Source organism: Monodon monoceros, unplaced genomic scaffold (genome assembly GCF_005190385.1).
Source record: "Monodon monoceros isolate NGI ecotype Baffin Bay Population unplaced genomic scaffold, NGI_Narwhal_1 Super_Scaffold_1, whole genome shotgun sequence".
Classification (NCBI taxonomy): domain Eukaryota; kingdom Metazoa; phylum Chordata; class Mammalia; order Artiodactyla; family Monodontidae; genus Monodon; species Monodon monoceros.
This window is the reverse complement of record NW_021703765.1, coordinates 81,552,352-81,567,475: the sequence shown is the minus strand read 5'-3', so window position 1 is coordinate 81,567,475 and position 15,124 is coordinate 81,552,352. Positions and strand designations below refer to the sequence as shown.

The following is a 15,124-nucleotide window of genomic DNA, read 5'->3' as shown; positions in this document are numbered from 1 at the left end:
GTGCCGGTCGGGCTGGGGGCGCCGCGGGCAGGCCGGGCCGCACCGGAGCCCCGCGTCCGCCCGCGCCCCGCCCGAGCCGTGCGCCCGCGCCCTGCGCCTCGCGATGCGCGCCAAGTTGCGGACCAGGGACGCGGGGCTGGCGCCCTAGGAGGCGGCGGCGGGAGGATCGCGCTCCGGCTGGAGGCCGGGCCTGCTGCGCGCCCCCAGCCCGACCGGCACCGCCACTTGCCTGAGCGCCCGGGCAGCCCGAGCGCGCCCCGTGCTCGGGCGCCGCCGCCTCCACCTCCACGAGGTGAGTTGGGGCCGGGGGTCCCCGCGGAGGGCCGGGGTGAGGCGCAGGGCGCGCTTCCGGGGGAATCGGGGAAGATCGGGCGGCGCACGCGGCGGAGTTGGCGGGGCCCCTGCACTCCCGAGTTGGCGCTCTCGGGGGTGGCCTGCTGGGGAGTGAGGCGCCTCGTAGACACTGCGGCCCGCGTGCGTGGAGGTGCCGGGGAACTTAGGGGAACTCCAGCTCCCCGGTGAGGGGGCGGGTAGGAGGGAAGTGGCGTGGGGGTGGGCGGGCGGGGGGCGCCCTGGAACTGCGTAGGGCAGCCCCCCACCGTGTGCCACGGCCCTGGGGGCATGGCCGCCATGCGCCTCCCTCCTCCCCAAGCGGCCTCGGACTTGGGGGGGGGTGACACTGCGCCTTATTTTCCAGCGGGCAGTGCGGCTTTGGAGAACCCGTGGAGATGGCACCCTCGGCTCCCCGGCCTGGCTGCTGCGGAAGGCGCCTGGGGGGGTTCCTGCCACCGGGGGTGTGTGTGTGTGTTGGCGGTGGCGCTCCTGGGCGAGGGACCGGAGGGCTCTGGGTGGGGGTCTCCGGGGAGAGGCACCCCTTGCTCCCCCCTCGCCCGTGGGCTGGTGTTCCTGGTGTCTGGGCCTGCCTCCCGCGGCTGGTGACGCCTCATTGGGCCGCCTCCTGGTCCCTCCCCCAGGCTGTGCGGATACTTGGGATGCCACTAGTTTGGGAAGTTGGAATTCGGAGCTGATCCCACTTGGGCTGGACCCGGAGGCCCCAGGCCCTGGTGCTGGGGGAGCACCCCCAGAGACTTGGAGGGGAGTGGGAGGGATCCGTGGGGCGCGCCTTCCCTACACCGGACGCTTGCAGGAAAAAGCCCGAGGGAGGGAGAGAGGGCTAGGCAGGCGGGCGGGCGGGAGAGACACGCTGTACCTGTGAGCTGCTGTCGCCCGGGCCCAATTAGCGTAGGGCGCCCGGCGTTATTTTTACATTGTAGGTTTATTTTTTGGGAAGCGAGGGCCCTCGCGCCGCCTGTCGTGCGCTCCTGCGCTCCGAGGGTCTGGTGCAGGCAGCGGGGGCGGATCTGTTCTGTCGGCTCAGCCGCCTCCCTTCCTCCCCCTCCTCCACCCCTGTTGGTGAGAACTGGTTTTATTATGATTTTTTTTTTTTTTCCCTTTTGCAGATTTGGAGGAAGGATGTGTGAGGGAGGCAGGGAGGAGGGAAGGGGAGAGGATCCCTGTGGAGTTCTGGGCTCGTTGGGTTGTGTTATCGGTGGCCTTGACTTTGCCCTTTTAAAACCAGATCTGGGTCCCCACGGCTGCTTTGATAGAAGGGGCTCTCCGGGCCAGGAGTGAGCTGGGAGGGCGTCCCAGGGCATTGTTGTGTACCTCGTCGTGGGTGGCCTTTTCTTTTCTTTTTCTTTCTTTCTTTCTTTTTTTTTTTTTGGATTGGTGGGTGCGGGGAGAGCCCTCAGAGCAAGGAAGAGGTGTGAGGTGGGATAGCTGAGCCATTCACAGCCGACTCTGCAACTCAACGCCTTGAGTTGGAATCATACTTTTGCCACTTTACTGGCAGTGTGACCCTGGACAAATTACTCAACTTCTCTGTGCCTCAGGCTTCTCGTCTGTAAAGTGGGGTAACAATAGTACCGAGTTCAGAGGGTTGTTGTGAGAAGTGAGGTGGTAATACATAGAAGGTATTTGTATATGTGTTATTACAACCACTGTTGTTGTTATTATAATTCCTGGGTTCTAAAACTTGGCCTTTAATCCAATGGCCTGGACATTTTGTGAGAAGAGGCTGCCTTGCATTTTGCCTGAAGATCTGGTGAAGGGAAGGGGCCTTCTTTGCACCTCCCTTTGCTTTTCCCGGTGAGGACAGAGAAGGGAGGTGGCACCTTCAGCCCATTGAACAGATGCACAGACCGAGTCCGGCTGGCCCGGAGCCGGCGGTGAGCGGGGAAGCGGCAGCGGCGGTGGGGCGGCTGCCAGGGCATCCCGGGCGCTGTCTGACTTCCCCGCGCCGGCTGCCTTGTCCCTGCTTGGAAACTTAACCACCGCCGCCGCCGCCGCCGCTGGGTGCCCGGGGAGTCTGCTTTACCCAGACGTGGGGGCGGGAACGCAGCGGGCCCCAGCCCCGGCCTCTTCCCACCGAGCTATTTACGCTTGCTCCGGGATCAATACTATTGATAAATCCATGTAAATGGTAATGTGGCTGTCAGGCCCCGCTGAGGGATGGAGACCCCTCGTGGGGCTGCGCGCACCCCCCTCCCTCCCTCAGCGAGGGTTTGGCTACGTGGGAAGGATTTATTTGGCATAATCCGTTCTTTTCACCCAATTAATAATACTCATACCACCTCCTAAAGATTTCTGAGAGCTCTGCAAACACGAATTTAGCTGCGTGAAAGGCCCGAGCTGGGAAGGCTTGATTGTTCCCAGGGCATGGGGGTGGGAGGCTTGGCCGGGTTGATGCTTGCCCGCTGGCTGGCGTTGGAAAGAGGCCCCAGGAGTCCCGGCCCCCAGCGTCTTGCCATTCAGGCTGGATGTGGAGGCTGGCTGGTCCGGATCCGCCCCCGCCCCTCCCCCCCCCCCCCCCCCCCCCCCCGCCTCCGACTGCGAGTTGCAGGGGGGAGGTACCTTGTGCTGTGTTCCCACCCAGACCTGAGGCCTGTGGGTGGAGAAGTTGGAGGGGGCTCCCTTCTTAAGAAGCAGAGATGCACAGGCAGGAGAGCTGGGACTCTCACCGCTTCCTTCCAACAGCTCTGAGAACAGAAAGTCCCCCACATCAAATGCTGCTTCTGACAGTAGGGGGTTGAGAGCTTTTATTTGTGTGTGTTTTTCCCTCCTCCTCTGTTTCCTCTTCATCTCTCTAATGCCAGCAGCAGCCTCCCCAGGTGACACCTCCGAGACTGGACTCCCTGCAAGGGGAACAGCTTGCGGGAACTGGTCATTCCTGCCCCAGGCACCCAGGAAAGGGGGCCAGGAGGGGACCTGAGTCTGGGCTGCTGCTTGGGGAGGGCCAAGCTGCCCAGGGTCAGGCCAGGGGTGTCATCTTAAAAGGCTTGTCCCATGGGTGGGTATGTGGAGTCCCCAGGGAAGTGATCCTTGGAGGAGGGGAAAGGGACTTTACAACCTGTCAAGTGAACTTTTGGCCTAGGAGCTGGAAAATACTACGTATAATGCAATAGTAATAACAGCCAACACATAGAAAGCACTTACTATGTGCCAGGATCTGCCCTCAACAAGAATCTACCCCTTTACTCTTCATTACCATCCTGTGAAGTCAGGGCTATTATTATCCCATTTTATAGATGGTGAAATTGAAACAGAGAGGTTAAATGACTTGCCCAAGGTCACACAGTTTGGATGTGGAACTAAGAATTATGACCTGGGATTACTCGTGGTCGCATTGGTGCAGTAAGAATGAACGTACTGCAGACCTGCTCTGTGGAGCTGCCATAGAGGGTAGGAAAAAAGAAATTATGTTTCTTATTTGAGCAGCAGCTGCAGATCTTTGCCCCAGGGGGCAGGAGACTGAGAACTTGTTCTTTCCAGGATTTGGGGAGGGGCAGTGCCAGAGGCAGGTCTGAAGTTTCTTTGAAGTCTCCTTTTATCCTAAACATTCATGCAAATTTGGCATTCGCTCTGGCGATGGGGCTGTGTTTATTTTGAAATGAAAACATGGTTTTGAATTATTTAGCATGGCATATAACGGGACTCCAGAAAGCTCATCAGATGAGTGCCTGTACGCTGGCGGGCAGCCCTGGGGTACTTTGTAGCTGGAGACCTTGAGAGGTCCTGGGGCAGATGACAGCTTTTTCCTATTTTCCAGATGAGGACGCAGGTCAGAGGTGCCAGGCCATCCCGAGGTCGCATGGTGGTGTGACTTTTGCTTACGATGGTCAAAATCATCATCATTATCTTTCTTTTAGACCAAAGTGAGGCTTTTCTGCCTGGGCACTTCCATACCACCGCGCCCAGCTGGGCCCAGGCTAGCCCTGGGGGAAGGAACTTCCGGTTTGTAGATCCATAAAGAATCATTCTAAACCAACAGTAGAGGATAGTCTGGGAGTGTTTTGTTGGAGATCCGCACCTCTGATCATTTCAAGTTCTGGTGAGTTGAAATCCCGGCTTAGCGATGTGCAAGCAGAGTGCCCTGGGGCTGGTCCCTGCCCCTCTGAAAGTTTGGGTGCCCTGGTCTGTACACGGGGCACAGTGCCCACTGGGGGTAGGGGAGAGGATTAAGGGGTTGAAAGTGAGAGCGCTGGGTTTGATGTTCGGCCCTACAGTTTCAAGCTGTGTGACTCTGGACTGGTTACCTAACTTCTCTGAGCCTCAGTTTGCTCATCTCTAAGATGGGGACGATGATGACGATGATGGTGATGATGATGCTACTTCTGATTTTATTGTTGTGAGGACCCGATGGATGTCATGATATATTACAGGAGCTGTTGCTACTTTGCCCCCCACCAACCACTGGAGAGGAAAGGCTTCCCGCTGTAGAATTTATTGTTCACCCCAGGTCCTCACTGACAGGCTGGTTGGACACAACCCCTTCCTCCCTCTAAAGGGCTGCTGGGAGGGATCCTCTCATGGCATAGTCTCTTCACCTGAGCCCCAGGCCTGGGCTTGTTGCTCTCTGGAGGCGGCAGGCTCCTCTCCTGTCGGGCTGGTTGGTGATTCACAGATGTGCCCAGCTCTCTCCCTGGGCCCTTGAAGGCTGAGGTTTTCCATTCCGCCTTTAATCCCCCAGTGCCTGTCAGGCACTGAACTTGGAGGGCTTGGGCAGCCTGGAAAGTGGGGGAAAGACTGATAGGGAGGACCCAGGGAGCCTCCTGGCGGAGGGCCGAGTTTCCCCTTCACCTGGCAGCGGGGGGCGGGGATGGTTCTAGAAAGGGCTCCTTTGAAGTCAGACCTGATTCAAATCCTGCTTCCCTCAGTTCAAAACTCAGCGAAGTCTCTGAACTTGCGGCCTTAAGTGGCGGAGGGGTGGAAAATAACGCCCCCTCAGAGGACCGTCCATAGCTGCACTGCCCGGTCGCTCCCAGCGATGGTGGGAACTGTTCTAGATCTTTGCTGTCCCGTAGCCACTAGGTGTGTGTGTGGCTCTGAGCAATTGAAATGTGGCTAGTGCTGTCGGAACTGGTAATTTTATTCCATGTTAATTAACTGAAATTTAAAAAGCCACATGTGGCTGGTCCTGATCCGAAGGCCCAGGACTGGATGATGAAACAAGGTTCTGTGTATGGGAGCAGGGCCTGGCTCTTAGCAGCTGAGTGTTTTCCTTCTTTTGTGTGTTTTTTTCTCTGCCTGGTGCCACTGTATCCTTGTCATCTTGGAAGGACACCCCCCCCCTTCTGTGGTCCTGTTTCCCAGCAAAGCCTGAGGCTCTCCTGGGTGCTGGCCCAGGTTCCTGTGCCCTCCGTCCACCTCCCCTTGCCCCCGTTCCTAATGTCCCCACCCCCTCCTGTCCCACCAGCCTGTGGGGCAGCTCTGACCAGGAGACCTTTCTGTGATGGCACGAACGTTCCTGACCTGCCCCATCTGCCCAGCACCTTAGCCGCTCTCCACTCTTCAGGTGGCATTTGGCACCTGAAGTGATGCTGCTGCCACCTAGGATCCGAATGTTATTTGCTACTTGGTTTTAATACGTTTAAAATGTGACCAGTGGGCACCGTCCCTCTTGGGCAGCTTGACCTTAGAGCCTTGCCTTCTCTGTTGACTCAGGGCCAAACGCCTGTATTCAGGCCACTGGCTGGATGTTCTCACCCTTCTTGGTCCTACCAGGCCACCGTCCCTGAGACCGGAGAGCTGGCTCAGTGCCCCCCACTTCCTTCCCTGGCTGTCATTTCTCGAGCACAGGAGACAGCCCCAGGTCTGTGCAAAGTGTGGGCAGCTCCCACTGGGAGCTGAGCTCAGGTCCATGGGTCTTGGACTCAGGCTCAGAGGAATCCCGGCTCGTAGAGATGATGGTCCAGCCCCCCCTTGTCTGTTTCTGCACCTGCAGATACATCCGGAAGGCCTGCTTCCCATAGGGGCCGCCATGGTCCATATGTTTTTCTGCTATGAATTAACACATTATGGATGTCTTTCCATGTAGATAACAACTAGATTAACTTTTTTTTTGGCGCGGGGGGATAACATTACTTTTATTTTTTATTTGAAAAATACAGAAAACCAAAAAGTAACGCACCGAAACTCTGCTACTTGCCTCGGGCTTTATAAAAATGTGTTTTACTACAAGAAAAAGCATGGGCATGTTAAAAAATTAAAACAGAGCCTAGAGGTGTCGAAGTAAGTCTCATTCCTGTTCCTACCCTCCCATTTCTGTCCCCCAAGGCAGATACACGTGGGAAAAGTTTCCTCTCAGAGATACTCTGGCCATATGTCTGCCTCACAGGGACTTGGATGTGTGTGCTCCGTTTAAAAACAAGCACACAAATGATATCACACCCTATTCACATCTTACTTTCCTCCTTTAAATTATAATACATCTTAGGAGTTTATTCTGGAATATATAGAGAGCAGAGGTTAACAAACTATGGCCCGCGGGCCAAATCCAGCCCACCTCCAGTTTTTTATATGGTGTGCAAGCTAAGAATGGTTTTTACATTTTTTGATGGTTGAAAAAAATAAAAAGAAGAAGAGTATTTTGTGACATGTGAAATTAAGTGAAATTCAAATTTCAGTGTCTGGGAGTAAAGTTTTATTGGAACGCAGCCATGCCCATTCATTCATGTGTAGTCTGTGGTGGTTTTCAGGCTATAGCAGCAAAACTGAGGAGTTGTGACAGAGGCCGGAAGGCCTCCAAAGGCTAGAGTATTGATTCTCCTGCCCTTTACAGAAGACATTTGCCGACCCCTGATAGAGAGCTCCCACATTCTTTTTAACTTCAGCATAACCTTCCAGGGTTATGTCAAGGAAACTGGGGCCCTGATGAGTTTGAGGGTCACACCCAGCAGGCCCGAAAACCCCTCCTTATGCCTGGCTCGCTGTTCTTGCTGTTATGCTGTTGCTGTTGTAGAATGCAGTAGGGCAGTGGGGATGGTTAAAGCAGATGACCTTTGGCACAATGTTTTGGCCTCTTAGATGATGTTTGAGGCTATAATCCCTTCTGTCCAGCGCCACAGAGTTGCTGTATGTAACACCTTCTGTGTGGTGCTACATAGTTTTCACAAATTTTTGCAAAGTCTCTCAGAATCCATCTTGTTTCCCTCTTTGCTTTGACTGTTAGGATGCTCGGAGCCAAGTTTGCAGCCTGCCTTCAGCAATCTGATCTGGTCTGTGTTTTGGTTTTACCGACTTCATCCTGTTTTCAGATTGGTTTGTCCCTGATTTTTCTTTTTGTCTTGACCTTGCTCTCTGATTTTTAAAAAAATTGATTAATTAATTTATTTTTGGCAACGTTGGGTCTTTGTTGCTGCGCGTGGGCTTTCTCTAGTTGCGGCCAGCGGGGGCTACTCTTCATTGCACTGTGCGGGCTTCTCATTGTGGTGGCTTCTCTTGTTGCGGAGCATGGGCTTCAGGCTCGTGGGCTTCAGTAGTTGTGGTGCGTGGGCTTCAGTAGTTGTGGCGTGTGGGCTTCAGTTGTTGTGGCGCGCAGGCTCAGTAGTTGTGGCACTTGGGCTTAGTTGCTCCGCGGCATGTGGGATCTTCCCAAACCAGGGCTCGAACCCGTGTTCCCTGCATTGGCAGGCGGATCCTTAACCACTGCGCCACCAGGGAAGCCCCTTGCTCTCTGATTTTACCTTATCCTATGCATTCCTGACAGTTGTCTCAGTTCTTGAGGGGTGGGCTGGAGCAGACAGGAGTAAAGAAGAGGAAAACATTTGCGAGATGTTTCCAGGTTTGTTCCCCCTGCGTGCCTGCGGGGTGGTGGGTGGGTGGTCTCAAGGAAATCAAGGCCCCATGGAGTGTCTTAACCAAGGTCAGACCCTGGGCAAGAACCAGGGTCTTTGGGTGTCCATCCTGGGTCAGACTTGGGAAGGTGACAGTGCGTGAGTTGGAAGGTGCAGGATCCCTACTGGAGGCCCCGGGGCCCTTGGGAGCCACTTGGCCTGAGGGAAGACGCTGCAGTGGGGTAGGTGACGAGCTTACCACTCCTGGGTGGAGGGTCACTCCTGTCTGTTCCATATCCGGGGCCCAGGGATCTTGGAGTTGTTGCGGTGGCAGTGCTGCGGGTGTGTCCGCGTGGAGGGGCCTCTGGGCTCCGGTTCCAGCCTTGGTGCTCTGCGGATGCTTTCCGATGTTTCTGCTTCCTTCTGTTGACCCTGGGGTATTTCTCTGAGCTGGAAAGGAAGTGGGGAAAGTAACCCACGGGTAGAGTCAGATGAGACCAGCAGCTGGCCGCCCACTGGAGGGCATGTGTGGGTGTGTCTCCCGGAGACCCGGGGGCCCAGGCTCTCTGCCTCCTGTCTCCTGGGGTTGGCTTGGTTTTTGGTGACGTGTGTTTGTGTTTTAGGGCTTGTGAACGGAGCTCAAATGAGCCGCGGGGCGGAGTCTGGTGTCTGCCTCTTACTGGCTGTGCGATGCAGCCTAGGACAAGCAATGGAGCCTCTCAGTTTACTCACCAGTGAAATGGGGTGATGAATGACACACGACCTCAGAGGGTCTGGTGAGGCAGAGGGAGCTGAGGGGCCATTTGAGGCGTGAGTCCGTCCTTCAGGCCGTGTCTTTAGTCCCTCTCCTTCCTGTCTGCGGCTCGTAAACCCTCGGAGCCCACCCTGGGGCCAGGCAGGTGGATCCAGCAGCCTCCTTCCCTTTGTCCCAAAGGGGCTTCAGGCCCGATCTGTCCCAAAACAGACCTGCGGTCCCCCCTCGCCCCCAGAGCCCCCAGCCTGGGCTTCCTGCCTGAGTGTGGGGCCGAGCCAGAGAGCTGGGGGTCACCCCAGCTGCCCTCTCACCCGCCCAGCGCCTGCAGAAGCCTCCATCCTGCCCCCGGTCTGTTCTGTGCAGAGCTGCTGGGTGGACCCTGTGGGTGAGTGCCCTGACCTGACTCAGAGCCCCATGAGCCCTCAGGGCCTCCCGACACCTCTTGCATGAAATCCAGGCCCTTCTCACTGCCTCGGAGGCCTGTCTGCCCCCGCGTCTGCTGACCTCCGACCTCCCCTTGACGGCCACCCCTGCAATAACTGTGTGCTATATTGGTGGGGGAGGGGGGTGGTACTTCTGGGCGAGAGGTCAGGAGGGGTGGGTGGGAGGGGAGTGGATTTTTCTTTGTGGCCCAGAGGGCCTCTCTGGGAGATGCGGGCAGTCAGAAGTCCCTGAGGCCAGGCCCGAGGGTGCACACAGCCGGGGCCCCGTGGGGAGGGGGTGCCTCGGGGGTCCCTGCTTGTCCTCACGCTGAACTCCGGTGCCCGCCGCAGACCCTCCGGGAGCATCGCCCACTGCTACTGTCTCCGTGGCTATGGCAACTGCCTGGCACCGAGGGCCTGCTCGTTAGGCTAACGAGGCGAGCCTGCTGGGCCAAGGTGGGGGGCCAGGACATTGCTGCCCTGGGGCTCAGTGGGGCTTGTCCGCCGGGCGACCGGCCACCGGGCCAGGAGCGGAGCGGGGGCGCTGGAGGGATGCTGCAGAGCCCAGCGGGAGTCAGGGGTCCCCAGGGTCCTGGGGGCTTGGGCCAGGTTTGCAGGGTGGGGTTCTGGTGGGAATTACGTGTGGTGGTGACTCCTGGGTAACTCCTGTGACCAGTTAAACTAGGGGAGGATGAAAGCTGGGGGAGGGATTGGGAGGCGCCCACTTTTCCCTGCCCCCCACACTCACCGACACCGTCTCCCACCCTCCTAAGTATTCTTAACCATTTTCACTTTTGCCCACTTCTGCTGCCTACACTCCATCTAGGCCACTGTACTGGGTGGAATAGTGTCCCCTCCCCCAATTCAGGTGCTTCCCAGAACCTCAGAAGGAGACCTTATTTGGAAATAGGGTCGCTGCAGATGTAATTAGTTAAGATGAGGTCATGCTGGAGTAGGGTGGCCTTAAATCCAATAGGACTGGTGTCCTTATAAGAATAGAAAGTCGTGTGAAGACGGAGGCAGAGAATGGAGTGATGCGTCTACAAGCCGAGGATTGCTGGCTAGATCCATGGAACAGACTCCCTCGGAGCCTCCAGAAGGGACCACTCCACCCGACACCTTGATTTCAGACTTCTGACCTGCACAGCTACGAGAGAATGAATTTGTATTGTTTTAAGCCCCCTAGTTTGTGGTAAGTTGTCATAGCAGCTCCAGGAACCTAATACAGCTCTCATCGTCACTTGCTTGGACTACTGCAGTAGCCTCCTCGCCAGTCAGCCTGACCATCTGTTCCCCACATGGCAGCCAGAGAGTTTTCTTTTAGGCCTGTCCCTCCTGTGCTCAGTCAGAGCCCTCCCATCTCAGACAGCATAAAAGCCAACTCTATCTTGCTTACAAGTCCCTGCACAGTCTGTGCCCCCACCGCCCCATTCCTTTTCTGATCTGCTCCCCTTGTTCACACTCTGTACCAGCCACGCTGACCTCCTTGTTGAAATTTACCTGACATGTGCCTGCCTCAGGATCTTTGCACTTGTTCTGCCTGCAACACTCTTCCCCCAGGTGTCCGTGTGACTTGTGTCATTTCTCTGCCATCTTTGCTCATATGTCACCTTTTCTGTGGGTCCTTCTCTGGTCTTAATTAAAATTGTACCCTCTCCTCCTCAAGCCCTCTCCTTCCCTCCTTCACATGTCTCCTTCTGATGAACTATGGTCTTATCTGTTTAACTTGCTGTTGTCTGTCATCCCTGCTAGAATGCATGTTCCAGAAGGGCAGGGACTTTGGTCCGCATTCCCTGCTGCATCGCCATTCTAGAGCAGCTCTGGACACACAGTAGGTGCCCAATAAATGTGTCGAATGTCAGATTCTGGCTGGGCATGGCCTGACCTGGCATCCCAATGCAGGATGTCTTGGGATCCCAAGTTGTCTGCCTTTCCCTGCATCTGATACCTTTTCCCTCACCTGTGGCCCTCCTCAGACCCCCGGAGGTCGCTGGGCCTTCAGCTGCTCCCTCCCTGTCTTTCCTGTGGGTGGTCATGACAGTCCCCTGCAGAGCAGAGCTGATTCCTGAGCTCTGAAGTGGCTGAGGTTTGAGATAATAAGGTCCTGGCTACTTCAGGCCTCAGTTTTCCCATCCACAAAATGGACACAATCAGATTGCTCGTCTCTCGAGGCTGTTGGGAGCGTTAAGTGAGGTCACACAGGAAGGGGCTTGCTGCCTGACACTGAGAGCACAGAGAAAGACTTCAATCCGATTGGTGCTTGGTGGCGGTGGTGTCAGTTTGCTGTGCTGGTTTTCAGAGGAAGGGTGAGACATCATAGCTGGATGACTCCAGGTGCCTGGGGGACTTTAAGCCCGTGTTCCCTTAGGCAGGTGGCCTCTGGATGCTCTTGTGGCCTGAGACGTCTCCTTCCTGGCCCCATGCACCCATCCCCTCCATCACAGGAAGGTGAGCTCTGCAGGGTCCGAGGGGGGCATTCCCAGGGCCTGTGAGGCCTGTCTGTTGTTTGCTGAGAGAGAAGACCCCAGGTAACTTCACGAAACCCAGGGACAGGAGGAACCCTTCTCCCTTTCTTGGGCTGGGTTCTTCTTTCACTCTGTGCCTCGGTTTCAGCATCTGTAAAATGGGGATAAATGTCTTCCCTGCCTCCTAGGGGAGTGGGCTGGATTAGGGCACCTGGGGTGGCCCCTGTGATGGTGACCTGCCGTGGATAGGTTGTGTGCATGCCGTCTTCCTCCCCACCTTCCTTGTCTGGTCTCTGGGCAGGGCTGGGGGCTGAGCTGACAGAGGTTTTATGGGCGAGCTCACTCCGTGTTGTTGTATGTTAGCTCATTTAAGCCCCACAATAACCAGAGCCCCACAATGACCACAATGACAGCTGTGGCCAGAACTGTTAATTCCCTGTTTAGTGATGGGAGAATCAAGGCCCAGAGTGGTGATGTCATTGGTTCAGAGCACACGGCTTGTAAGCTCTTTCCTTGGTGGGTGGCTGTCACAGGCAGGACCTGGCCTTTCCTCCTGTCTCCCTTTCCCGTGGACTGTGGATCCCCGGGCAGGGGGGTCGGCCTGGGTCCACCATGTGCCCAGCCCTGGGCACCTCAGCTCACCTCTCTGCCCGGGCCTGGCCTGTTTCCCTCGAGGTCACACTCCCAGGCTCCCCGCAGGCTCCTGGGCTCTGCCTTGCAGGAAGCTGACCCCGCTGTCTAGACTATAAATAACAGCCGCAGCGGCGGGCAGGAAGCTGCATCTCATGGCACCTGGGCGCTGGCTGCTGCCCCCTTGCTGCAGCGCCTCCTGGAACTGTGCTTCTCCCAGTGGGAATGCCGAGGCGGAAGCGTATGTGCACCCCAGGCGCTGCTCTGCAGGTTTGCTGTGTGACCTTTGGGCCCCCGTTGCCCTCTCTGTGCCCCTGAGCCCCTGGCCATGTGTCCGGGATGCCTCTGATCTCCCCGTGCTGTAAAGAGCGCCTCCACGGTGTTTGGATGGCAGCCAGGGAGGTGTGGAGGGTTTGGTGGGTGGTCTGACACTGGGGGGACAGTTAGTGTTTTCCTTGGAGGGGAGGTAAGTGGGAGGGGGCCATTGAGGGAGCCTGGGGAGGGGAGATGGGCCCTTTCCAGATGCAGGGTGGAAGGGGTGTGGGGGAGGATAAGGTGGAGCTGCCTGGAGGGTCCTGGACTGGGAGGCAGGCCATGGGGTGGGCGCCAGGCCTTTGAGACCCATCTTGTTTACTGGGTTGCTGTGTAATTTTTGTACAACCTCTCTGGGCCTTGGCATCCTCCTCCCAGATTTTCTGGCAGGAGAGAGACGCACGAGGGTTTCGCAGCAAGGAGAGTATTTCGTCGTGTCCTCTGTCCTCTGTCGCGTTGCGATGGCTATTATTGTTAATATCGTTACGTTGTCACGGGGCAGGTTTCGCCTCGTCCCTGTCCGTACTGCCAGGTCCTTGGAGACCCGGCTCTTGGGCAGGGGTCAGGGAGACGTGCTCATCAGTGGGGGGGGGGGGGGGCTGACTCACACCAGGGGCGCCCCTAGTGGCCGCGCTGCTGGGCACATTGGGGGGCCTCTGCTTCCCCAGTGCCTGCTCACCACCCATCAGCTATGTAGTGAGGGCTTGGCCCTTTGGGTGGTTTTCCAAGCATGAGGGTCGTGCTGCCGGTCAGTTGAACCTTGCAAAGCCTTCCATTTTCCCAGAGGTTGTGTGCTTTGTTGGTGCCAGTGGCATTCTTGACCTAGAATGCAGGGACATGACGGTTTCAACAGGGCGTCTTCCCTGTATGGATCTTGCTGGAGTGGGGGATGAACAATAGGGCGATTCGTGACTGGTCCCCCAAACCCACAAAAGTTGCCCAAGAAAATGGATTGATGAGTTATTTGTTGTCATCTTAGGGAAGTCTCTAGTGATAAGCCACAGGGCTCTGCCTGATTCACGTTTTCATCAAAGGCTAGACTGGGCACCCTTGGGGTATGTGTTCACCATACAGATGACAGAACGGGGTATTCTGTAGGAGTGGAGAGACTGAGTCACGTGGACTCAGTACTTGCCTGCTGGAGCTCAAGGTTTGTGGGGTGGGCCTTTGGAGCAGTTCCCTCGAGGCCCAGAGATTTTTGGAGCCTGTGGGGAGGAGGATAATGGTCTCCTCCAAAGATGTGTACGCCCCTAAACCCCAGAACCTGTGACTGCGCTATGTTACATGGCAAAGGGGAATTAAGGTTGCAGATGGAATTAAGGATGCCAGTCATTTGACCCTGAGGTGGAGGAAGTTATCCTGGATAATCCTGGTGGGCTCACAAAGGTCCTTATATGGGAGGCAGGAGGTTAGTCCAAGAGATTTGAAGGTGCTGTGCTACTGGCTTTGAGGATGGAGGGAGGGGCAAGGAGCCAAGGAGTGCAGGCAGCCGCTAGAAGCTGGAAAAACAAGGAATGCGGGCTCGCCGAGAGCCTGCTGCAGGAGCACAGCCCAGCTGACACCCTGGTTTTCGCCTTGTTAGATCCATTTCAGACTTCTGATCTCCAGAACTATGAGATGAGAAATCTGTGCTGTTTCAGGCCACCGCGTTTGTGATCATTTGTTACAGCAGCAAGAGGAAACTCAAACAAGAGCCCTCATCTTCCCTGAGACCCCTAGCAGCCAGGTGCCACCTGGTCATTTAGACCGTGTGTGTCCCTGCAGCCAGTGGCCTTGGAATCAGGTGACCGCTCCGTGTCTTGCCCTTGCCCTGGGGCTATGGGTGAGGGACACGGAGTGAACAGAAGGACCTGCAAACTGTAAAGGCCTGTGCTGGAGAAAAAAAATGAAATGCAAGGACTTCCCTGGTGGCGCAGTGGTTGAGAGGCCGCCTGCCGACGCAGGGGACGCGGGTTCGTGCCCCGGTCCGGGAAGATCCCACATGCCGCGGAGCGGCTGGGCCCTTGAGCCATGGCCGCTAAGCCTGCGCGTCCGGAGCCTGTGCTCCGCAACGGGAGAGGCCACAACAGTGAGAGGCCCGCGTACCACCACCACCACCAACAACAAAAAAATGAAATGCAAGAAAAAAAAATCTAGCAGCAGAGAGATGACCAGCAGGGAGGGAGTGGTGTGAAGTAGGGATGTTTGTGTGTTCATTTATTCCTTCAAATCCGGTGGGGGTACCTGGCTCCAATGAAGGCCCAGAGGGAAAAAAAATGTGTCCCCAGCCTGTCCGCCCCAGCCATGACGAGCCTCAGATGATTCTCCTGGGTGGGGTCTCCCAAGGGGCAAGTGCTTCACATTCTCGGAGCAGACGGGCGATGCCACATGCTGCTTCCTTCCCGGCTTTATTGAAAAGAGAAGGAAAATGGCCCACGCCTTCGGCCC

General features: G+C 56.5%; 1 protein-coding gene across 27 annotated transcripts in view; it reads left to right on the top strand.

The window, feature by feature from the left end:
- Nucleotides 1-15,124, top strand: part of NCOR2 (nuclear receptor corepressor 2) — a 223,482-nt gene that overhangs the window by 609 nt on the left and 207,749 nt on the right. For 23 of the 27 annotated variants that reach the window (XM_029221524.1, XM_029221462.1, XM_029221430.1 and 20 more), the window contains exon 1: nt 59-292. The exons of 1 other annotated variant lie outside the window; for it this stretch is intronic. The gene's annotated coding sequence lies outside the window, so the exon portion shown is untranslated. Of the gene's footprint in view, nt 1-58; nt 293-501; nt 519-776; nt 795-816; nt 1,414-15,124 lie in introns of those variants that run through there. 3 more of the 27 variants (XM_029221387.1, XM_029221394.1, XM_029221379.1) reach the window with 3 other exon arrangements.